Genomic DNA, 26298 nt, shown 5'->3' on the forward strand with positions numbered 1-26298 from the left:
CAAAGTCTGTAGCCAGAAATATTGGTGTGAGCGCTAATTCAGTCAAGGAAACACTGCATGTTGGTGACGGGCATATTGAAGAAGAATCAGCCTAGTGGTTCTTGTGGGAGATCAACTCCATTTGGCTCACTAACTTCACACACCATCAGGCTTCCAAGCAGCTCTCAAGGAAACTCAGTTTTCACACTCTATGCTTAATGCCCTTTGAGTGCATTATCTAGGAATGAACCTGGTAGAACATCCCACACAAACCAATGCTCAACATGCGTGTTACATGCCACCAACTCCACATTCACAGACAACTTCAGCGCCAAAGTCATTTTCAGATAGCCCTCAATGGAAAGGCTCTAGACACAAATATTTGTGTGAGAGCTAATTCAATCAAGGAAACGCTGCATGTTGGTGAAGGGCATATTGAAGAAGAATCAGCCGAGTGGTTCTTGTGGGAGAACAACTCCATTTGGCTCACTAACTTCACACTCCATCAGGCTTCCAAGCAGCTCTCAAGGAAACTCAGTTTTCACACTCTATGCTTAATGCCCTTTGAGTGCTTTATCTAGAAATGAACCTGGAAGAGCATCCCACACAAACCAATGCTCCACACGCGGGTTTCACATGCCACCAACTCCACATTCACAGACAACGTCACCGCCAAAAACGTTTTCAGAGAGTCCTCAATCCAAAGGCTCTAGACACAAATATTGGTGTGAGAGCTAATTCAATCAAGGAAACACTGCATGTTGGTGAAGGGCGTATTTAGAAGAAGAATCAGCCGAGTTGTTCTTTTGGGAGAACAACTCCATTTGGCTCACTAACTTCACACTCCATCAGGCTTCTAAGCAGCTCTCAAGGAAACTCAGTTTTCACACTCTATGCTTAATGCCCTTTGAGTGCCTAGGACTGAAAGGAAGCTTGGTGAGCATCCCACACAAACAAATGCTCCACATGCGGGTTTCACATGCCTCCAACTGCACATTCACAGACAACTTCAGCGCCAAAGTCATTTTCAGATAGCCCTCAATGCAAAGGCTCTAGGTGCAAATATTGGTGTGAGAGCTAATTCAATGAAGGAAACACTGCATGTTGGTGAAGGGCATATTGAAGAAGAATCAGCCGAGTGGTTCTTGTGGGAGAACAACTACATTCGGCTCACTAACTTCACACACCATCAGGCTTCCAAGCAGCTCTCAAGGAAACTCAGTTTTCACACTCTATGCTTAGTGCCCTTTGAGTGCCTAGGACTGAAAGGAAGCCTGGTGAGCGCATCCCACACACCAATGCTCCACATGCGGGTTTCACTTGCCACCAACTCCACATTCACAGACAACTTCAGCGCCAAAGCCGTTTTCAGATAGCCCTCAATGCAAAGTCTGTAGGCACAAATATTGGTGTGAGAGCTAATTCAATCAAGGAAACACTGTATGTTGGTGAAGGACATATTGAAGAAGAATCAGCCGAGTGGTTCTTGTGGGAGAACAACTCCATTTAGCTCACTAACTTCACAAACCATCAGGCTTCCAAGCAGCTCTCAAGGAAACTCAGTTTTCACACACTATGCTTAATGCCCTTTGAGTGCATTATCTAGGAATGAACTTGGTAGAGCATCCCACACAAACCAATGCTCCACATGCGGGTTTCACATGCCACCAACTCCACATTCACAGACCACTTCAGCGCCAAAGCCGTTTTCAGTTAGTCCTCAAAGCAAAGGCTCTAGGCGCAAATATTGGTGTGAGAGCTAATTCAATCAAGGAAACACTGCATGTTGGTGAAGGGCGTATTGAAGAAGAATCAGCCGAGTGGTTCTTGTGGGAGAACAACTCCATTTGGCTCACTAACTTCACACACCATCAGGCTTCCAAGCAGCTCTCAAGGAAACTCAGTTTTCACACTCTATGCTTAATGCCCTTTGAGTGCATTATCTAGGAATGAACCTGGTAGAACATCCCACACAAACCAATGCTCCACATGCGGGTTTCACATGCCTCCAACTCCACATTCACAGACAACTTCGGCGCCAAAATCATTTTCAGATAGCCCTCAATGCAAAGGCTCTAGAGGCAAATATTGGTGTGAAAGTTAATTCAATCAAGGAAACACTGCATGTTGGTGAAAGGCATATTGAAGAAGAATCAGCCGAGTGGTTCTTGTGGGAGAACAACTCCATTTGGCTCACTAACTTCACACACCATCAGGCTTCCAAGCAGCTCTCAAGGAAACTCAGTTTTCACACTCTATGCTTAATGCCCTTTGAGTGTCTAGGACTGAAAGAAGCTTGGTGAGCATCCCACGCAAACCAATGCTCCACATGCGGGTTTCACATGCCACCAACTCCACATGCACAGACAACTTCAGCGCCAAAAACGTTTTCAGAGAGTCCTCAATGCAAAGGCTCTATGCGCAAATATTGGTGTGAGAGCTAATTCAATCAAGGAAACACTGCATGTTGGTGAAGGGCGTATTAAAGAAGAATCAGCCGAGTGGTTCTTGTGGGAGAACAACTCCATTTGGCTCACTAACTTCACAATCCATCAGGCTTCCAAGCAGCTCTCAAGGAAACTCAGTTTTCATACTCTATGCTTAATGCCCTTTGAGTGCATTATCTAGGAATGAACCTGGTAGAGCATCCCACACAAACCAATGCTCCACATGCGGGTTTCACATGCCACCAACTCCACATTCACAGACAACTTCAGCGCCAATGTCATTTTCAGATAGCCCTCAATACAAAAGGTCTAGACGCAAATGTTGGTGTTAGAGCTAATTCAATCAAGGAAACACTGCATGTTGGTGAAGGGCATAATGAATAAGAATCAGCCGAGTGATTCTTGTGGGAGAACAACTCCATTTGGCTCACTAACTTCACACACCATCAGGCTTCCAAGCAGCTCTCAAGGAAACTCACTTTTCACACTCTATGCTTAATGCCCTTTGAGTGCCTAGGACTGAAAGGAATCTTGGTGAGCATCCCACACAAACCAATGCTCCACATGCGGGTTTCACATGCCACCAACTCCACATTCACAGACAACTTCAGCGCCAAAGCCGTTTTCAGAGAGTCCTCAATGCAAATTGTCTATACGCAAATATTGGTGTGAGAGCTAATTCAATCAAGGAAACACTGCATGTTAGTGAAGGGCATATTTAAGAAGAATCAGCCGAGTGGTTCTTTTTATTTATTTTTTTTAATAAAGCAAACATTTATTAAACAATAATAAAAACACTCGATCAGATTACAAAACCTGAGCAAGAAAAACAAACGGCACATGCTTAACTGTAGTTGACATTCAAATAAAATTTACATTCCCAAAATATTATACAGTAATTAGAAAATACCAGCCAAAGTAATATTAGGATACTTTTACGTGCGATCTCAACAAATTTGAACAAAAGCAAATTTTAACAAAGGTAAATTTTACAGTGAAACATAGCAGTGAATTAAGGATCTTAACATGTTTATTTTACTGCTATTTGACACTATGATACAAAAATAAGACGATTTACTTGACATTTTTAATAAATATCTCATGGGCTGTTGAGTGCCTTACTGGTGAAAAGATTTAACTGGCTAATCTCATCAATCCATTTTATACATTTAGTAAGCATCATCTCTGCCCTACATAACTCTTAATGCAATTCACAGCACACAAATTGTTATCATATTAAATACATAATCAACTCGGACTTCTCAACAACAAGGAAATTAGTAAACCATCAAATGGACTGCTTACCATACACTTTCCTCATAACTAAATAACACACAAAAAAATCAAAACAATATTTGTCATCACTCTAAACTATTGCCAGCAACAGACGGAAACTGCCAATTTGCCATATTCATGTTCACAACATGCTAAATATACTCTGCTGTTCCTTCATTCATGAAATACCAACATGCCTAGAACAGAGAATTTTCACCATCTCTTGCCGTGGGACCTGACTTGCAGCAATCTATATTTAGATCAGAACTCCATGGGCACTTGATGAACTCCACCTTTCCATGTTGGCTTTCTTATATGAGAGAGAATATATGGTATTTATTCTTTTGTGATTGACTCATTTCGCTGAGCATAATAGTTTCTAGTTGGGACCACCTGGTTTTGAATAGAATAATATCGTTCTTTTTGACAGCTGAATAATATTCCATTGAATAGATGTACCACAGTTTTTTTAACCATTCTTCCTTAGACGCACATCTGGTTTGTTTCCATGACATTGCTATTGTGGATTGTGCTGCTGTGAATATAGGATTACAGATCCCCTTCTCGTATGCAGATTTCACTTCTGTTGGGTATATTCCTAAGAGCGGGATTGCTGGGTCGTATGGCAGGTTTATTTGCAATTTTCCAAACACTCTCCATATGGATTTCCACAATGATTGTACTAGCCTACACTCCCACCAGCAGTGAAGGAGGGTACCTTTCTCCCCACATCCACGCCAGCATGTGTTGTTTTTCGAATTCTGAACGTAGGCCAGTCTCACAGGAGTTAGGTGGTACCTCAAGGTGGTTTTCATTTGTATCTCTCTGATGGCTAGAGATCCTGAGCATCTTTTCATATGTTTGTTAGCTATTTGTATATGTTCTTTTGAGAAATGTCTGTTCATTTCCTTTGCCCATTTTACTACAGGGTTGATTTTTTCACTATCCTTGGGTTTCTGAAGCTCTTTGTAGATCCTAGATATTAGTCCCCTGTCACTTGTGTAGAATGCAAAAATTTTTTCCCATTCTGTAGGTTGTTTCTTCACTTTTTTAATTGTTTCTTTTGCTGTAAAGAAACTTTTTAGTTTGATATAGTCCCATTTGTTCATTTTGGATTTGATCGCCGTTGCTTTAGGCGTCTTTTCTAAAAAGTCTTTCCCTGTTCCTATATCTTGGAATGTGCTTCCTATGTTTTCCTTTAGTAGTTTAATAGTTTCTGGGTGTAGATTTAAGTCCTTGAGCCAATTAGAGCTGATTTTTGTATAGTGCGACAGGTACGGGTCCTGCTTCTTTATTCTGCAAGCTGCTATCCAGTTGTCCCAACAGTTTTTATTGAATAGACCAGGTTTTTTACCTGGATTGTTTTCTGTTTTCTTGTCAAATATTAGTTGACTATACATGTGTGGATCCCCTTCTGGTATTTCTATTCTGTTCCACTGATCTTCTTCTCTGTTTCTGTACCAGTACCACACTGTTTTGATAACCACTGCGCTATAGTATGTCTTGAGGTCTGGAATTGTGATTCCTCCAGTTTGATTTCTATTTTTCAAGACAGCTTTAGCTATTCGTGGTCTTTTGTGGTTCCAGATGAACTTCTGTATCATCTTTTCTAATTCTGAGAAGAATATTGCTGGGATTTTGATTGGGATTGCGTTGAATCTATATATTGCTTTCGGTAATATGGCCATTTTGATGATGTTGGTCCTGCCAATCCAAGAACATGGTAAGGTTCTCCATTTTTCAAGATCTTCTTCTATTTCTTTTTTAAATGATTTATAGTTTTCATCGTAGAGGTCTTTCACATCTTTAGTTAACTTAATTCCTAGGTATTTAAGATTCTTTTCCTCTATTTTAAAGGGAAATGTACTTACAATTTCTTTCTCAGCAGTGGAATTATTTGTATACACGAATGCCATTGATTTGTGTTCATTAATTTTGTATCCTGCTACTTTGCCAAAGTCTCTTATGAGTTCCAATGGTCTTTTCACTGAGTCTTTTGGTTCTCCTATACAGAGAATCATGTCATCTGCGAATAGCGATAATTTTAATTCCTCATTTCCAATTTGTATTCCTTTAATTGCTTTTTCTTGTCTAATAGCTCTGGCAAGAACTTCCAAAACTATATTGAAGAGTAGCGGTGAGAGTGGACATCCCTGTCTAGTTCCAGATTTTAACTGGAAGGCTTCTAGTCTTTCCCCATTTAGTATGATATTGGCATTGGGTTTATCATAAATTGCTTTGATTATGTTGTAGAATGTTCCTTTTATGCCTATCTTATTTAGGGTTTTTAACATGAAGTGGTGTTGGATTTTATCAAATGCCTTCTCTGCATCTATTGAGAGGATCATATGGTTTTTATGAGTCAACTTGTTGATGTGTTGTATCACATTTATTGTTTTGCGAATGTTGAACCATCCTTGCATACCTGGGATGAATCCCACCTGGTCCGGGTGAATAATCTGCCTAATGTATTGTTGGATCCTGTTGGCTAATATTTTATTGAAGATCTTTGCATCTATGTTCATCAAGGATATTGGACTGTAGTTCTCTTTTTCTGTTGTTTCTCTCTCTGGCTTTGGTATTAAAGTGATATTAGCTTCATAGAACGAATTTGGAAGAATTGCCTCTTTTTCTATTGTTTGAAAAAGCTTGTGTAAGATTGGGGTTAGTTCTTCCTTAAACGTTTGGTAGAATTCAGCAGTGAAGCCATCTGGTCCCGGGCTTTTCTTGGTTGGGAGGGCTTTAATTGTTGATACAATCTCAGTGCATGTTATTGGGCTATTTAGATTGTTAATTGCTTCTTGATTCAATTTTGGTTGATTGTATAAGTTCAAAAATCTGTCCATTTCCTCTAGGTTTTCTAATTTGTTCGCATATAGTTGCTTATAGTAGTTCCTGATGATTCTTTGTATTTCTTAGGTATCTGTTGTTACATCTCCATTCTCATTTCTAATACTATTAATGTGTATTTTCTCTCTCCTTTTTTTAATTAGTCGAGCTAATGGGGAGTCTATTTTGTTCATTTTCTCAAAGAACCAACTCCTTGATTCATTAATCTTGTGTATAGTTCTCTTGGTCTCTATTTGGTTTATTTCCTCCCTTATTTTGATGATTTCTTTTTTCCTACTAGTCTTAGGGTTGCTTTGTTGTTGTTTTTCTAGTTCCTTCAACTGTAAGATTAGCTGATTTACTTGGTGCTTTTCTTGTTTCTTGAGATAAGCATTAATTGAAATGAACTTTCCTCTCAGCACCGCCTTGATTGTATCCCATAAGTTCTGATAAGTTGTGCAGAAGCCTTCATTTGTTTCAAGCAATTTTTTAATATCCCCTTTGATTTCCTCTCTAACCCATTGCTCATTAAGTAATATATTGTTCAGCCTCCATATGTTTGTAGGTCTTCCTTGGTGTTTCGAATTCTTGGTCTCAAGCTTCACTCCTTGGTGGTCTGAAAACGTGCAAGATATGATTTCCACTTTTTTAAATTTGCTAAGGCTTGATTTATGGCCTATGATATGATCAATTCTGGAGAAAGTTCCATGTGCTGATGAAAAAAACGTGTATTCTCTGTCAGTAGGATGAAAGGTTGGATAGATGTCAACTAAGTCCATTTGCTCTAGAGTTTGAATGAGTTCTACTGATTCTTTGCTGAGTTTCTGGTTTTTTGATCTGTCCATTTGTGTTAATGGGATATTAAGGTCTCCCACTATGATCGTATTGGAGTCTATTTCTCTTTTCAATCCCATTAATATTTGTTTCACGTAACTAGATGCTTTGGCCTTTGGAGCATAAACATTTATTATGCTGATCTCTTCTTGCTGCATGTTGGTGAAGGGCATATTGAAGAAGAATCAGCCGAGTGGTTCTTGTGGGAGAACAGCTCCATTTGGCTCACTAACTTCACACACCATCAGGCTTCGAAGCAGCTCTCAGGGAAACTTAGTTTTCACACTCTATGCTTAATGCCCTTTGAGTGCATTATCTAGGAATGAACTTGGCAGAACATCCCACACAAACCAATGCTCCACAGGCGGGTTTCACATGCCACCAACTCCACTTTCACAGACAGCTTCAGCGTCAAAGCCGTTTTCAGAGAGCCCTCAATGCAAAGGGTCTATACGCAAATATTGGTGTGAGAGCTAATTCAATCAAGGAAACACTGCATGTTGGTGAAGGGCATATTGAAGAAGAATCAGCCGAGTGGTTCTTGTGGGAGAACAACTCCATTTGGCTCACTAACTTCACACACCATCAGGCTTCCAAGCAGCTCTCAAGGAAACTCAGTTTTCATACTCTATGCTTAATGCCCTTTGAGTGCATTATCTAGGAATGAACCTGGTAGAGCATCCCACAGAAACCAATGCTCCACATGCGGGTTTCACATGCTACCAACTCCACATTCACAGACAACTTCAGCGCCAAAGCCGTTTTCAGATTGTCCTCAATGCAAAGGGTCTATACGCAAATATTGGTGTGAGAGCTAATTCAATCAAGGAAACACTGCATGTTGGTGAAGGGCATATTGAAGAAGAATCAGCCGAGTGGTTCTTGTGGGAGAACAACTACATTTGGCTCACTAACTTCACACACCATCACGCTTCCAAGCAGCTTTCAAGGAAACTCAGTTTTCACACTCTATGCTTAATGCCCTTTGAGTGCCTAGGACTGAAAGGAAGCTTGGTGAGCGCCCCACACAAACCAATGCTCCACATGCGGGTTTCACATGCCACCAACTCCACATTCACAGACAACTTCAGCGCCAAAAACGTTTTCAGATAGTCCTCAATGTGAAGGCTGTAGACACAAATATTGGTGTGAAAGCTAACTCAATCAAGGAAACACTGCATGTTGGTGAAGGGCATATTGAAGAAGAATCAGCCGAGTGGTTCTTGTGGGAGAACAACTCCATTTGGCTCACTAACTTCACACACCATCAGGCTTCCAAGCAGCTCTCAAGGAAACTCAGTTTTCACACTCTATGCTTAATGCCCTTTGAGTGCATTATCTAGGAATGAACCTGGTAGAGCATCCCACACAAACCAATGCTCCACAGACAGGTTTCACATGCCACCAACTCCACATTCAGACAACTTCAGCGCCAAAGTCGTTTTCAGAGAGTCCTCAATGCAAAGGCTCTAGGAGCAAATATTGGTGTGAGAGCTCATTCAATCAAGGAAACACTGCATGTTGGTGAAGGGCGTTTTGAAGAAGAATCAGCCGAGTGGTTCTTGTGGGGGAACAACTACATTTGGCTCACTAACTTCACACACCATCAGGCTTCCAAGCAGCTCTCAAGGATACTCAGTTTTCACACTCTATGCTTAATGCCCTTTGAGTGTCTAGGACTGAAAGAGAGCTTGGTGAGCATCCCACGCAAACCAATGCTCCACATGCGGGTTTCACATGCCAATAACTCCACATTCACAGACAACTTCAGCGCCAAAGTCATTTTCAGATAGCCCTCAATGCAGAGGGTCTAGACGCAAATATTGGTGTGAGAGCTAATTCAATCAAGGAAAGACTGCTTGTTGGTGAAGGGCATATTGAAGAAGAATCATTCGAGTGGTTCTTGTGGGAGAACAACTCCATTTGGCTCACTAACTTCACACACCATCAGGCTTCCAAGCAGCTCTCAAGGAAACTCAGTTTTCACACTCTTTTTGTTTAATGTCCTTTGAGTGCATTATCTAGGAATGAACCTTTTAATGCATTCCACAGAAACCAATGCTCCACATGCGGGTTTCACATGCCACCAACTCCACATTCACAGACAACTTCAGCGCCAAAGCCGTTTTCAGATAGCCCTCAATGCAAAGGCTCTGGGCGCAAATATTGGTGTGAGAGCTAATTCAATCAAGGAAACACTGCATGTTGGTGAAGGGCATATTGAAGAAGAATCAGCCGAGTGGTTCTTGTGGGAGAACAACTCCATTTGGCTCACTAACTTCACACACCATCAGGCTTCCAAGCAGCTCTCAAGGAAACTCAGTTTTCACACTCTATGCTTAATGCCCTTTGAGTGTATGATCTATGAATGAACCTGGTAGAGCATCCCACACAAACCAATGCTCCTAATGCGGGTTTCACATGCCACCAACTCCACATTCACAGACAACTGCAGCGCCAAAGCCGTTTTCCGATAGCCCTCAATGCAAAGGCTCTATGCGCAAATACTGGTATGAGAGCTAATTCAATCAAGGAAACGTTGCATGTTGGTGAATGGCATATTGAAGAAGAATCAGTCGAGTGATTCTTGTGTGAGAACAACTCCATTTTGCTGACTAACTTCACACACCATCAGGCTTCCAAGCAGCTCTCAAGGAAACTCACTTTTCACACTCTATGCTTAATGCCCTTTGAGTGCCTAGGACTGAAAGGAAGCTTGATGAGCATCCCACACCAACCAATGCTCCACATGCGGGTTTTACATGCCACAACTCCACATTCACAGACAACTTCCCCGCTGAGGCTTTTTCAGATAGCCCTCAATGCAAAGGCTCTAGGCGCAAATATTGGTAAGAGAGCTAATTCAATCAAGGAAACACTGCATGTTGGTGAAGGGCATATTGAAGAAGAATCAGCCGAGTGGTTCTTGTGGGAGAACAACTCCATTTGGCTCATTAACTTCACAAACAATCAGGCATCCAAGCAGCTCTCAAGGAAACTCAGTTTTCACACTCTATGCTTAATGCCCTTTGAGTGCATTATCTATGAATGAACCTGGTAGAGCATCCCACACACTCTAAAGCTTGACATGCGGGTTTCACATGCCACCAACTCCACATTCACAGACATCTTCAGCGCCAACGCCGTTTTCAGATTGCCCTCAATGCAAAGGCTCTAGACGCAAATATTGGTGTTAGAGCTAACTCAATCAAGGAAACACAGCATGTTGGTGAAGGGCATATTGAAGAAGAATCAGCCGAGTGGTTCTTGTGGGAGAACAACTCCATTTGGCTCACTAACTTCACACACCATCAGGCTTCCATGCAACTCTCAAGGAAATCAGTTTTTACACACTTTTTGCTTAATGCCCAATGAGGGCAATTATCTAGGAATGAACCTGGAAGGGCATCCCACCCAAACCAATGCTCCACATGCGGGTTTCCCATGCCACCAACTCCACATTCACAGACAACTTCAGCGCCAAAGCCGTTTTCAGATAGTCTCAAAGCAAAGGATCTATGCGCAAATACTGGTGTGAGAGATAATTCAATCAAGTAACGCTGCATGTTGGTGAAGGGCATATTGAAGAAGAATCAGCCGAGTGGTTCTTGTGGGAGAACAACTCCATTTGGCTCACTAATTTCACACACCATCAGGCTTCCAAGCAGCTCTCAAGGAAACTCAGTTTTCACACACTTTTTGCTTAATGACCTTTGAGTTCCTGGGACTGAAAGGAAGCTTGGTGAGCATCCCGCACAAACCAATGCTCCACATGCGGGTTTCACATGCCACCACTCCACATTCACAGACACCCTCAGCACCAAAGCCGTTTTCAGATAGCCCTCAATGCAAAGGCTCAGGGTGCAAATATTGGTATGAGAGATAATTCAATCAAGGAAACACTGCATGTTGGTGAAGGGCATATTGAAGAAGAATCATTCGAGTGGTTCTTGAGGGAGAACAACTCCATTTGGCTCACTAACTTCACACACCATCAGGCTTCCAAGCAGCTCTCAAGGAAACTCAGTTTTCACATTCTATGCTTAATGCCCTTTGAGTGCATTATCTATGAATGAACCTGGTAGAGCATCCCGCCCAAACCAATGTTCCACCTGCGGATTTCACATGCCACCAACTCCACATTCACAGACCACTTCAGCGCCATAGCCGTTTTCAGATAGCCCTCAATGCAAAGGCTCTATGCGCAAGTACTGGTGTGAGCGATAATTCAATCAAGGAAACGCTGCATGTTGGTGAAAGGCATATTGAAGAAGAATCATTCGAGTGGTTCTTGTGGGAGAACAACTCCATTTGGCTCACTAACATCACACACCATCAGGCTTCTAAGCAAATCTCAAGGAAACTCAGTTTTCACACACTTTTTGCTTAATGCCCTTTGAGAGCCTGGGACTGAAATGAAGCTTGGTGAGCATCCCACACAAACCAATGCTTCACATGCGAGTTTCACATGCCACCAACTCCACATTCACAGACAACTTCAACGCCAAATCCGTTTTCAGATAGCCCTCAATGCAAAGGCTCTAGGCGCAAATACTGGTGTGAGAGGTAATTCAATCAAGAAAACACTGAATGTTGGTGAAGGGCATATTGAAGAAGAATCAGCCGAGTGGTTCTTGTGGGAGAACAACTCCTTTCGGCTCACTAACTTCACACACCATCAGGCTTCCAAGCAGCTCTCAAGGAAACTCAGTTTTCACACTCTATGCTTCATGCCCTTTGAGTGCCTAGGACTGAAAAGAAGCTTGGTGAGCATTCCACACAAACCAATGCTCCGCATGCGGGTTTCACATGCCACCACTCCAAATTCACAGACAACTTCATCGCCAAAGCCGTTTTCAGATAGCCCTCAATGCAAAGGCTCTGGGCGCAAATATTGGTATGAGAGCTAATTCAATCAAGGAAACACTGCATGTTGGTGAAGGGCATATTGAAGAAGAATCAGCCGAGTGGTTCTTGTGGGAGAACAGCTCCATTTGGCTCACTAATTTCACACACCATCAGGCTTCCAAGCAGCTCTCAAGGAAACTCAGTTTTCACACACTTTTTGCTTAATGACCTTTCAGACCTGGGACTGAAATGAAGCTTGGTGAGCATCCCACACAAACCAATGCTCCACATGCGGGTTTCACATGCCACCAACTCCACATTCACAGACAACTTCAGCGCCAAAGCCATTTTCAGAGAGTCCTCAATAAAAAGAGTCTATACGCAAATATTGGTGTGAGAGCTAATTCCATCAAGGAAACACTGCATGTTGGTGAAGGGCATATTGAAGAAGAATCATTCGAGTGGTTCTTGTGGGAGAACAACTCCATTTGGCTCACTAACTTCACACACCATCAGGCTTCCAAGCAGCTCTCAAGGAAACTCAGTTTTCACACTCTATGCTTAATGCCCTTTGAGTGCATTATCTAGGAATGAACCTGGTAGAGCATCCCGCCCAAACCAATGCTCCACATGCGGGTTTCACATGCCACCAACTCCACATTCACAGAAAACTTCAGCGCCATACCCGTTTTCAGATAGCCCTCAATGCAAAGGCTCTATCCGCAAATACTGGTGTGAGAGATAATTCAATCAAGGAAAGCTGCATGTTAGTGAAAGGCTTATTGAAGAAGAATCATTCGAGTGGTTCTTGTGGGAGAACAACTCCATTTGGCTCACTAACTTCACACACCATCAGGCTTCCAAGCAGCTCTCAAGGAAACTCAGTTTTCACACACTTTTTGCTTAATGCCTTTTCAGTGCCTGGGAAAAATGAAGCTTGGTGAGCATCCCACACAAACCAATGCTCCACATGCGGGTTTCACATGCCACCAACTCCACATTCACAGACAACTTCAACGCCAAAGCCGTTTTCAGATAGCCCACAATACAAAGGCTCTAGACGCAAATATTGGTGTGAGAGCTAATTCAATCAAGGAAACACTGCATGTTGGTGAAGGACATATTGAAGAAGAATGAGCCGAGTGGTTCTTGTGGGAGAACAACTCCATTCGGCTCACTAACTTCACACACCATCAGGTTCCAAGCAGCTCTCAAGGAAACTCAGTTTTCACACACTTTTTCCTTAATGCCCTTTGAGTGCATTATCTAGGAATGAACCTAGTAGAGCATCCCACACAAACCAATGCTCCACATGCGGGTTTCACATGATACCAACTCCACATTCACAGACATCCTCAGCGCCAAAGCAGTTTTCAGATAGCCCTCAATGCAAAGACTCTAGACGCAAATATTGGTATGAGAGCTAATTCAATCAAGAAAACAGTGCATGTTGGTGAAGGACATATTGAAGAAGAATGAGCCGAGTGGTGCTTGTGGGAGAACAGCTCCATTCGGCTCACTAACTTCACACACCATCAGGCTTCCAAGCAGCTCTCAAGGAAACTCACTTTTCACACTCTATGCTTAGTGTCCTTTTTGTGCCTGGGACTGAAATGAAGCTTGGTGAGCATCCCACACAAACCAATGCTCCACATGCGGGTTTCACATGCCACCAACTCCACATTCACAGACAACTTCAGCGCCAAAAACGTTTTCAGATAGTCCTCAATGTAAAGGCTGTAGACACAAATATTGGTGTGAGAGCTAACTCAATCAAGGAAACACTGCATGTTTTTGAAGGGCATATTGAAGAAGAATCAGCCGAGTGGTTCTTGTGGGAGAACAACTCCATTTGGCTCACTAACTTCACACACCATCAGGCTTCCAAGCAGCTCTCAAGGATACTCAGTTTTCACACTCTATGCTTAATGCCCTTTGAGTGTCTAGGACTGAAAGAGAGCTTGGTGAGCATCCCACGCAAACCAATGCTCCGCAAGCGGGTTTCACATGCCAATAACTCCACATTCACAGACAACTTCAGCGCCAAAGTCATTTTCAGATAGCCCTCAATGCAGAGGGTCTAGACGCAAATATTGATGTGAGAGCTAATTCAATCAAGGAAAGACTGCTTGTTGGTGAAGGGCATATTGAAGAAGAATCATTCGAGTGGTTCTTGTGGGAGAACAACTCCATTTGGCTCACTAACTTCACACACCATCAGGCTTCCAAGCAGTTCTCAAGGAAACTCAGTTTTCACACTCTTTTTGTTTAATGTCCTTTGAGTGCATTATCTAGGAATGAACCTTTTAATGCATTCCACAGAAACCAATGCTCCACATGCGGGTTTCACATGCCACCAACTCCACATTCACAGGCAACTTCAGCGCCAATTACGTTATCAGGTTGGCTCAAAGCAAAGGCTCTAGACGCAAATATTGGTGTGAGAGTTAATTCAATCAAGGAAACATTGCATGTTTCTAAAGGGCATATTGAAGAAGAATCAGCCGTGTGGTTCTTGTGGGAGAACAACTCCATTTGGCTCAGTAACTTCACAAACCATCATTCATCCAAGCAGCTCTCAAGGAAACTCAGTTTTCACAGTCTATGCTTAATGCCATTTGAGTGCCTGGGACTGAAATGAAGCTTGGTGAGCATCCCACAAAAACCAATGCTCCACATGCGGGTTTCACATGCCACCAACTCCACATTCACAGACAACTTCAGCGCCAAAGCCGTTTTCAGATAGCCCTCAATGCAAAGGGTCTATATGCAAATATTGGTGTGAGAGATAATTCAATCAAGGAAACACTGCATGTTGGTGAAGGGCATATTGAAGAAGAATCAGCCGAGTGGTTCTTGTGGGAGAACAACTCCATTTGGCTCACTAACTTCACACACCATCAGGCTTCCAAGCAGCTCTCAAGGAAACTCACTTTTCACACTCTATGCTTAATGCCCTTTGAGTGCATTATCTAGGAATGAACCTGGTAGAGAATCTAACACAAACCAATGCTCCACATGCGGGTTTCACATGCCACCAACTCCACATTCACAGACAACTTCAGCGCAAAGACGTTTTCAGATTGCCCTCAAAATCTGTAGGCTCTTTGCGCAAATACTGGTGTGAGAGCTAATTCAATCAAGGAAACACTGCATGTTGGTGAAGGGCATATTGAAGAAGAATCAGCCGAGTGGTTCTTGTGGGAGAACAACTCCATTTGGCTCACTACTTCACACACCATCAGGCTTCCAAGCAACTCTCAAGGAAACTCACTTTTCACACACTTTTTGTTTAATGTCCTTTGAGTGCATTATCTAGGAATGAACCTTTTAACGCATTCCACAGAAACCAATGCTCCACATGAGGGTTTCACATGCCACCAACTCCACATTCACAGACAACTTCAGCGCCAAAGCCGTTTTCAGATAGCCCTCAATGCAAAGGCTCTGGGCACAAATACTGGTGTGAGAGCTAATTCAATCAAGGAAACACTGCATGTTGGTGAAGGGCATATTGAAGAAGAATCAGCCGAGTGGTTCTTGTGGGAGAACAACTCCATTTGGCTCACTAACTTCACACACCATCAGACTTCCAAGCAGCTCTCAAGGAAACTCAGTTTTCACACTCTATGCTTAATGCCCATTGAGTGTATGATCTATGAATGAACCTGGTAGAGCATCCCACACAAACCAATGCTCCACATGCGGGTTTCACATGCCACCAACTCCACATTCACAGACAACTGCAGCGCCAAAGCCGTTTTCCGATAGCCCTCAATGCAAAGGCTCTATGCGCAAATACTGGTATGAGAGCTAATTCAATCAAGGAAACGTTGCATGTTGGTGAAGGGCATATTGAAGAAGAATCAGTCGAGTGATTCTTGTGGGAGAACAACTCCTTTCGGCTCACTAACTTCACACACCATCAGGCTTCCAAGCAGCTCTCAAGGAAACTCAGTTTTCACATTCTATGCTTAATGCCCTTTTAGTGCATTATCTAGGAATGAACCTGGTAGAGCATCCCGCCCAAACCAATGTTCCACCTGCGGATTTCACATGCCACCAACTCCACATTCACAGACAACTTCAGCGCCATAGCCGTTTTCAGATAGCCCTCAATGCAAAGGCTCTATGCGCAAGTACTGGTGTGAGCGATAATTCAATCAAGGAAATGCTGCATGTTGGTGAAAGGCATATTGAAGAAGAATCATTCGAGTGGTTCTTGTGGGAGAACAACTCCATTTGGCTCACTAACATCACACACGATCAGGCTTCTAAGCAAATCTCAAGGAAACTCAGTTTTCACACACTTTTTGCTTAATGCCCTTTGAGAGCCTGGGACTGAAATGAAGCTTGGTGAGCATCCCACACAAACCAATGCTTCACATGCGAGTTTCACATGCCACCAACTCCACATTCACAGACAACTTCAACGCCAAAGCCGTTTTCAGATAGCCCTCAATGCAAAGGCTCTAGGCACAAATACTGGTGTGAGAGGTAATTCAATCAAGAAAAGACTGAATGTTGGTGAAGGGCATATTGAAGAAGAATCAGCCGAGTGGTTCTTGTGGGAGAACAACTCCTTTCGGCTCACTAACTTCACACACCATCAGGCTTCCAAGCAGCTCTCAAGGAAACTCAGTTTTCACACTCTATGCTTCATGCCCTTTGAGTGCCTAGGACTGAAAGCAAGCTGGATGAGCATCCCACACCAACCAATGCTCCACATGCGGGTTTCACATGCCACAACTCCACATTCACAGACAACTTCCCCGCTGAGGCTTTTTCAGATAGCCCTCAATGCAAAGGGTCTATATGCAAATATTGGTGTGAGAGATAATTCAATCAAGGAAACACTGCATGTTGGTGAAGGGCATATTGAAGAAGAATCAGCCGAGTGGTTCTTGTGGGAGAACAACTCCATTTGGCTCACTAACTTCACACACCATCAGGCTTCCAAGCAGCTCTCAAGGAAACTCACTTTTCACACTCTATGCTTAATGCCCTTTGAGTGCATTATCTAGGAATGAACCTGGTAGAGAATCTAACACAAACCAATGCTCCACATGCGGGTTTCACATGCCACCAACTCCACATTCACAGACAACTTCAGCGCAAAGACGTTTTCAGATTGCCCTCAAAATCTGTAGGCTCTTTGCGCAAATACTGGTGTGAGAGCTAATTCAATCAAGGAAACACTGCATGTTGGTGAAGGGCATATTGAAGAAGAATCAGCCGAGTGGTTCTTGTGGGAGAACAACTCCATTTGGCTCACTACTTCACACACCATCAGGCTTCCAAGCAACTCTCAAGGAAACTCACTTTTCACACACTTTTTGTTTAATGTCCTTTGAGTGCATTATCTAGGAATGAACCTTTTAACGCATTCCACAGAAACCAATGCTCCACATGAGGGTTTCACATGCCACCAACTCCACATTCACAGACAACTTCAGCGCCAAAGCCGTTTTCAGATAGCCCTCAATGCAAAGGCTCTGGGCACAAATACTGGTGTGAGAGCTAATTCAATCAAGGAAACACTGCATGTTGGTGAAGGGCATATTGAAGAAGAATCAGCCGAGTGGTTCTTGTGGGAGAACAACTCCATTTGGCTCACTAACTTCACACACCATCAGACTTCCAAGCAGCTCTCAAGGAAACTCAGTTTTCACACTCTATGCTTAATGCCCTTTGAGTGTATGATCTATGAATGAACCTGGTAGAGCATCCCACACAAACCAATGCTCCACATGCGGGTTTCACATGCCACCAACTCCACATTCACAGACAACTGCAGCGCCAAAGCCGTTTTCCGATAGCCCTCAATGCAAAGGCTCTATGCGCAAATACTGGTATGAGAGCTAATTCAATCAAGGAAACGTTGCATGTTGGTGAAGGGCATATTGAAGAAGAATCAGTCGAGTGATTCTTGTGGGAGAACAACTCCTTTCGGCTCACTAACTTCACACACCATCAGGCTTCCAAGCAGCTCTCAAGGAAACTCAGTTTTCACATTCTATGCTTAATGCCCTTTTAGTGCATTATCTAGGAATGAACCTGGTAGAGCATCCCGCCCAAACCAATGTTCCACCTGCGGATTTCACATGCCACCAACTCCACATTCACAGACAACTTCAGCGCCATAGCCGTTTTCAGATAGCCCTCAATGCAAAGGCTCTATGCGCAAGTACTGGTGTGAGCGATAATTCAATCAAGGAAATGCTGCATGTTGGTGAAAGGCATATTGAAGAAGAATCATTCGAGTGGTTCTTGTGGGAGAACAACTCCATTTGGCTCACTAACATCACACACGATCAGGCTTCTAAGCAGCTCTCAAGGAAACTCAGTTTTCACACACTTTTTGCTTAATGCCCTTTGAGAGCCTGGGACTGAAATGAAGCTTGGTGAGCATCCCACACAAACCAATGCTTCACATGCGAGTTTCACATGCCACCAACTCCACATTCACAGACAACTTCAACGCCAAAGCCGTTTTCAGATAGCCCTCAATGCAAAGGCTCTAGGCACAAATACTGGTGTGAGAGGTAATTCAATCAAGAAAACACTGAATGTTGGTGAAGGGCATATTGAAGAAGAATCAGCCGAGTGGTTCTTGTGGGAGAACAACTCCTTTCGGCTCACTAACTTCACACACCATCAGGCTTCCAAGCAGCTCTCAAGGAAACTCAGTTTTCACACTCTATGCTTCATGCCCTTTGAGTGCCTAGGACTGAAAGGAAGCTGGATGAGCATCCCACACCAACCAATGCTCCACATGCGGGTTTCACATGCCACAACTCCACATTCACAGACAACTTCCCCGCTGAGGCTTTTTCAGATAGCCCTCAATGCAAAGGCTCTAGGCGCAAATATTGGTAAGAGAGCTAATTCAATCAAGGAAACACTGCATGTTGGTGAAGGGCATATTGAAGAAGAATTAGCCGTGTGGTTCTTGTGGGAGAACAACTCCATTTGGCTCATTAACTTCACAAACAATCAGGCATCCAAGCAGCTCTCAAGGAAACTCAGTTTTCACACTCTATGCTTAATGCCCTTTGAGTGCATTCTCTAGGAATGAACCTGGTAGAGCATCCCACACACTCTAAAGCTTGACATGCGGGTTTCACATGCCACCAACTCCACATTCACAGACATCTTCAGCGCCAACGCCGTTTTCAGATTGCCCTCAATGCAAAGGCTCTAGACGCAAATATTGGTGTTAGAGCTAACTCAATCAAGGAAACACTGCATGTTGGTGAAGGGCATATTGAAGAAGAATCAGCCGAGTGGTTCTTGTGGGAGAACAACTCCATTTGGCTCACTAACTTCACACACCATCAGGCTTCCATGCAACTCTCAAGGAAATCAGTTTTTACACACTTTTTGCTTAATGCCCAATGAGGGCAATTATCTAGGAATGAACCTGGTAGGGCATCCCACCCAAACCAATGCTCCACATGCGGGTTTCACATGCCACCAACTCCACATTCACAGACAACTTCAGCGCCAAAGCCGTTTTCAGATAGTCTCAAAGCAAAGGATCTATGCGCAAATACTGGTGTGAGAGATAATTCAATCAAGTAACGCTGCATGTTGGTGAAGGGCATATTGAAGAAGAATCAGTCGAGTGGTTCTTGTGGGAGAACAACTCCATTTGGCTCACTAACTTCACACACCATCAGGCTTCCAAGCAGCTCTCAAGGAAACTCACTTTTCACACACTTTTTGCTTAATGACCTTTGAGTTCCTGGGACTGAAAGGAAGCTTGGTGAGCATCCCGCACAAACCAATGCTCCACATGCGGGTTTCACATGCCACCACTCCACATTCACAGACAACTTCAGCACCAAAGCCGTTTTCAGATAGCCCTCAATGCAAAGGCTCTGGGTGCAAATATTGGTATGAGAGATAATTCAATCAAGGAAACACTGCATGTTGGTGAAGGGCATATTGAAGAAGAATCATTCGAGTGGTTCTTGAGGGAGAACAACTCCATTTGGCTCACTAACTTCACACACCATCAGGCTTCCAAGCAGCTCTCAAGGAAACTCAGTTTTCACATTCTATGCTTAATGCCCTTTTAGTGCATTATCTAGGAATGAACCTGGTAGAGCATCCCGCCCAAACCAATGTTCCACCTGCGGATTTCACATGCCACCACTCCACATTCACAGACAACTTCAGCGCCAAAGTCGTTATCAGATTGCCCTCAATGCTAAGGCTCTAGACGCAAATATTGGTGTGAGAGCTAATTCAATCAAGGAAACACTGCATGTTGGTGAAGGGCATATTGAAGAAGAATCAGCCGAGTGGTTCTTGAGGGAGAACAACTCCATTTGACTCACTAACTTCACACACCATCAGGCTTCCAAGCAGCTCTCAAGGAAACTCAGTTTTCACACTCTATGCTTTATGCCCTTCGAGTGCATTATCTAGGAATGAACCTGGTAGAGCCTCCCGCACAAACCAATGCTCCACATGCGGGTTTCACATGCCACCAACTCCACATTCACAGAAAACTTCAGCGCCAAAGCCGTTTTCAGATAGCGCTCAATGCAAAGGCTCTAGGCGCAAATACTGGTGTGAGAGCTAATTCAATCAAGGAAACACTGCATGTTGGTGAAGGGCATATTGAAAAAGAATGAGCCGAGTGGTTCTTGTGGGAGAACAACTCCATTCAGCTCACTAACTTCACACACCGTCAGGTTAAAAGCAGCTCTAACGGAAACTCAGTTTTCACGCACTTTTTGCTTAATGCCCTTTGAGTGCATTATCTAGATATGAACCTAGTAGAGCATCCCACACAAACCAATGCTCCACATGCGGGTTTCACATGCCACCAACTCCACATTCACAGACATCCTCAGCGCCAAAGCAGTTTTCAGATAGCCCTCAATGCAAAGACTCTAGACGCAAATATTGGTATGAGAGCTAATTCATTCAAGGAAACGATGCATGTTGGTGAAGGGCATATTGAAGAAGAATTAGTCGAGTGGTTCTTGTGGGAGAACAACTCCATTTGGCTCACTAATTTCACACACCATCAGGCTTCCAAGCAGCTCTCAAGGAAACTCAGTTTTCACACTCTATGCTTAATGCCCTTTGAGTGCCTGGGACTGAAAGGAAACTTGGTGAACATCCCGCACAAACCAATGCTCCACATGCGGGTTTCACATGCCACCAACTCCACATTCACAGACAACTTCAGCGCCAAAGCCGTTTTCAGATAGCCCTCAATGCAAAGGCTCTATCCGCAAATACTGGTGTGAGAGATAATTCAATCAAGGAAACACTGCATGTTGGTGAAGGGCATATTGAAGAAGAATCAGCCGAGTGGTTCTTGTGGGAGAACAACTCCATTTGGCTCACTAACTTCACACACCATCAGGCTTCCAAGCAGCTCTCAAGGAAACTCAGTTTTCACACTCTATGCTTAATTACCTTTGAGTGCATTATCTAGGAATGAACCTGGTAGCGCATCCCGCCCAAACCAATGTTCCACATGCGGGTTTCACATGCCACCAACTCCACATTCACAGACAACTTCAGCGCCAAACCCTTTTTCAGATAGCCCTCAATGCAAAGGCTCTATCCGCAAATACTGGTGTGAGATATAATTCAATCAAGGAAACGCTGCATGTTGGTGAAGGGCATATTGAAGAAGAATCATTCGAGTGGTTCTTGTAGGAGAACAACTCCATTTGGCTCACTAACTTCACACACCATCAGCCTTCCAAGCAGCTCTCAAGGAAACTCAGTTTTCACGCACTTTTTGCTTAATGGCCTTTCAGTGCCTGGGACTGAAATGAAGCTTGGTGAGCATCCCACACAAACCAATGCTCCACATGCGGGTTTCACATGCCACCAACTCCACATTCACAGACAACTTCAACGCCAAAGTCGTTTTCAGATAGCCCTCAATGCAAAGGCTCTAGGCGCAATTACTGGTGTGAGAGGTAATTCAATCAAGAAAACACTGCATGTTGGTGAAGGGCATATTGAAGAAGAATCAGCCGAGTGGTTCTTGTGGGAGAACAACTCCATTTGGCTCAATAACTTCACAAACCATCAGGCTTATAAGCAGCTCTCAAGTAAACTCAGTTTCACACACTTTTTGCTTAATGGGCTTTGAGTGCATTATCTAGGAATGAACCTGGGAGAGCATCCCACACAAACCAATGTTCCACATGCGGTTTTCACATGCCACCAACTCCACATTCACAGACATCTTCCGCGCAAAGCCGTTTTCAGACAGCCCTCAATGCAAAGGCTCTAGACGCAAATATTGGTGTGAGAGCTAATTCAATCAAGGAAACACTGCATGTTGGTGAAGGACATATTGAGGAAGAATCAGCCGAGTGGTGCTTGTGGGAGAACAACTCCATTTGGCTCACTAACTTCACACACCATCAGGCTTCCAAGCAGCTCTCAAGGAAACTCAGTTTTCACACACATTTTGCTTAATGCACTTTGAGTGCATATTCTAGGAATGAACCTGGTAGAGCATCCCGCCCAAACCAATGCTCCACATGCGGGTTTCACATGCCACCAACTCCACATTCACAGACATCTTCAGCGTCAAAGCCGTTTTCAGACAGCCCTCAATGCAAAGGCTCTAGACCGCAAAATATTGGTGTGAGAGCTAATTCAATCAAGGAAACACTGCATGATGGTGAAGGACATATTGAAGAAGAATCAGCCGAGTGGTGCTTGTGGAGAACAACTCCATTTGGCTCACTAACTTCACACACCATCAGGCTTCCAAGCAGCTGGCAAGGAAACTCAGTTTTCACACACTTTTTGCTTAATGCCCTTTGAGTGCCTGGGACTGAAAGGAAGCTTGGTGAGCATCCACACAAACCAATGCTCCACATGCGGGTTTCACATGCCACCACTCCACATTCACAGACAACTTCAGCGCCAAAGTCGTTTTCACATAGCCCTCAATGCAAAGGCTCTGGATGCAAATACTGGTAAGAGAGCTAATTCAATCACGGAAACACTGCATGTTGGTGAAGGGCATATTGAAGAAGAATGAGCCGAGTGGATCTTGTGGGAGAACAACTCCATTTGGCTCACTAACTTCACACACCATCAGGCTTCCAAGCAGCTCTCATGGAAACTCACTTTTAACACTCTATGCTTCATGCCCTTTGAGTGCATAGGACTAAAATGAAGCTTGGTGAGCATCGCACACAAAAGAAGGCTCCACATGCGGGTTTCACATGCCACCAACTCTACATTCACAGACAACTTCAGCGCCAAAAACGTTTTCATAGAGTCCTCAATGCAAAGGCTCTAGACGCAAATATTGGTGTGAGAGATAATTCAATCAAGGAAACACTGCATGTTGGTGAAGGACATATTGAAGAAGAATCATTCGAGTGGTTCTTGTGGGAGAACAACTCCATTTGGCTCACTAACTTCACACACCCATCAGGCTTCCAAGCAGCTCTAAAGGAAACTCACTTTTCACACACTTTTAGCTTAATGCCCTTTGAGTGCATTTTCTAGGAATGAACATGCTTAACGCATCCCACACAAACCAATGCTCCACATGTGGGTTTCACATGCCAACAACTCCACATTCACAGACAACTTCAGCGCCTAAGTCGTTATCAGATTGACCTCAAAGCAAAGGCTCTACGCGCAAATATTGGTGTGAGAGCTAATTCAATCAAGGAAACGCTGCATGTTGGTGAAGGGCAAATTGAAGAAGAATCAGCCGAGTGGTTCTTGTGGGAGAACAACTCCATTTGGCTCATTAACTTCACACACCATCAGGCTTCCAAGCACCTCTCATGGAAACTCACTTTTAACACTCTATGCTTCATGCCCTTTGAGTGCATTATCTAGGAATGAACCTGGTAGAGCATCCCACAAAAACCAATGCTCCACATGCGGGTTTCACATGCCACCAACTGCACATTCACAGACGACTTCGGCGTCAAAGCCGTTTAAGATTGCCCTCAATGCAAAGGCTCTAGACACAAACACTGGTGTGAGAGCTAATGCAATCAAGGTAACACTGCATGTTGGTGAAGGGCATATTGAAGAAGAATCAACCGAGTGGTTGTTGTGTGAGAATAACTCCAGTTGGCTCACTAACTGTACACACCATCAGGCTTCCAAGCAGCTCTCAAGGAAACTCAGTTTTCACACTCTATGCTTAATGCCCTTTGAATGCCTAGGACTGAAATGAAGCTTGGTGAGCATCGCACACAAAAGAAGGCTCCACATGCGGTTTTCACATGCCACCAACTCCACATTCACAGACAACTTCAGCGCCAAAGCCGTTTTTAGATTGCCCTCAATGCAAAGGCTCTAGACGGAAATAGTGGTGTGAGAGATAATTCAATCAAGGAAACACTGCTTGTTGGTGAAGGGCATATTGAAGAATAATCAGCTGAGTGGGTCTTGTGGGAGAACAACTCCATTTGGCTCACTAACTTCACACACCATCAGGCTTCCAAGCAGCTCTCAAGGAAACTCAGTTTTCACACACTTTTAGCTTAATGCCCTTTGAGTGCATTTTCTAGGAATGAACTTGGTAACGCATCCGACACAAACCAATGCTCCACATGCGGGTTTCACATGCCACCAACTCCACATTCACAGAAAACATCAGCGTCAAAGCCGTTTTCAGATAGCCCTCAATGCAAAGGCTCTATGCGCAAATATTGGTGTGAGAGCTAATTCAATCAAGGAAACACTGCATGTTGGTGAAGGGCATATTGAAGAAGAATCAGCCGAGTGGTTCTTGTGGGAGAACAACTCCATTCGGCTCACTAACTTCACACACCATCAGGCTTCCAAGCAGCTCTCAAGGAAACTCACTTTTCACACTCTTTGCTTAATGTCCTTTGAGTGCATTATCTAGGAATGAACATGGGAGTGCATCCCGCACAAACCAATGCTCCTCATGCGGGTTTCACATGCCACCAACTCCACATTCACAGACAACTTCAACGCCAAAGCCGTTTTCAGATAGCCCTCGATGCAAAGGCTCTAGGCGCAAATACTGGTGTGAGAGGTAATTCAATCAAGAAAACACTGAATGTTGGTGAAGGGCATATTGAAGAAGAATCAGCCGAGTGGTTCTTGTGGGAGAACAACTCCTTTCGGCTCACTAACTTCACACACCATCAGGCTTCCAAGCAGCTCTCAAGGAAACTCAGTTTTCACACTCTATGCTTCATGCCCTTTGAGTGCCTAGGACTGAAATGAAGCTTGGTGAGCATCCCACACAAACCAAAGCTTCACATGCGGGTTTCACATGCCACCAACTCCACATTCACAGACAACTTCAGCGCCAAAGCCATTTTCAGAGAGTCCTCAATAAAAAGAGTCTATAAGCAAATATTGGTGTGAGAGCTAATTCCATCAAGGAAACACTGCATGTTGGTGAAGGGCATATTGAAGAAGAATCAGCCGAGTGGTTCTTGTGGGAGAACAACTCCATTCGGCTCACTAATTTCACACACCATCAGGCTTCCAAGCAGCTCTCAAGGAAACTCAGTTTTCACACTCTATGCTTAATGCCCTTTGACTGCCTTATCTAGGAATGAACCTGGTAGAGCATCCCGCCCAAACCAATGTTCCACATGCGGGTTTCACATGCCACCAACTCGACATTCACAGACAACTTCAGCGCCATACCCGTTTTCAGATAGCCCTCAATGGAAAGGCTCTATGAGCAAATACTGGTGTGAGAGATAATTCAATCAAGAAAACGCTGCATGTTGGTATAAGGCATATTGAAGAAGAATCATTCGAGTGGTTCTTGTGGGAGAACAACTCCATTTGGCTCACTAACTTCACACACCATCAGGCTTCCAAGCAGCTCTCAAGGAAACTCAGTTTTCTCACACTTTTTGCTTAATGCCTTTTGAGTGCCTGGGACTGAAATGAAGCTTGGTGAGCATCCCACACAAACTATTGCTTCACATGCGGGTTTCACATGCCACCAACTCCACATTCACAGACAACTTCAAAGCCAAAGCCGTTTTCAGATAGCCCTCAATGCAAAGGCTCTAGGCGAAAATACTGGTGTGAGAGGTAATTCAATCAAGAAAACACTGCATGT

This window comes from Ochotona princeps, chromosome 4 (assembly GCF_030435755.1).
Source record: "Ochotona princeps isolate mOchPri1 chromosome 4, mOchPri1.hap1, whole genome shotgun sequence".
Classification (NCBI taxonomy): domain Eukaryota; kingdom Metazoa; phylum Chordata; class Mammalia; order Lagomorpha; family Ochotonidae; genus Ochotona; species Ochotona princeps.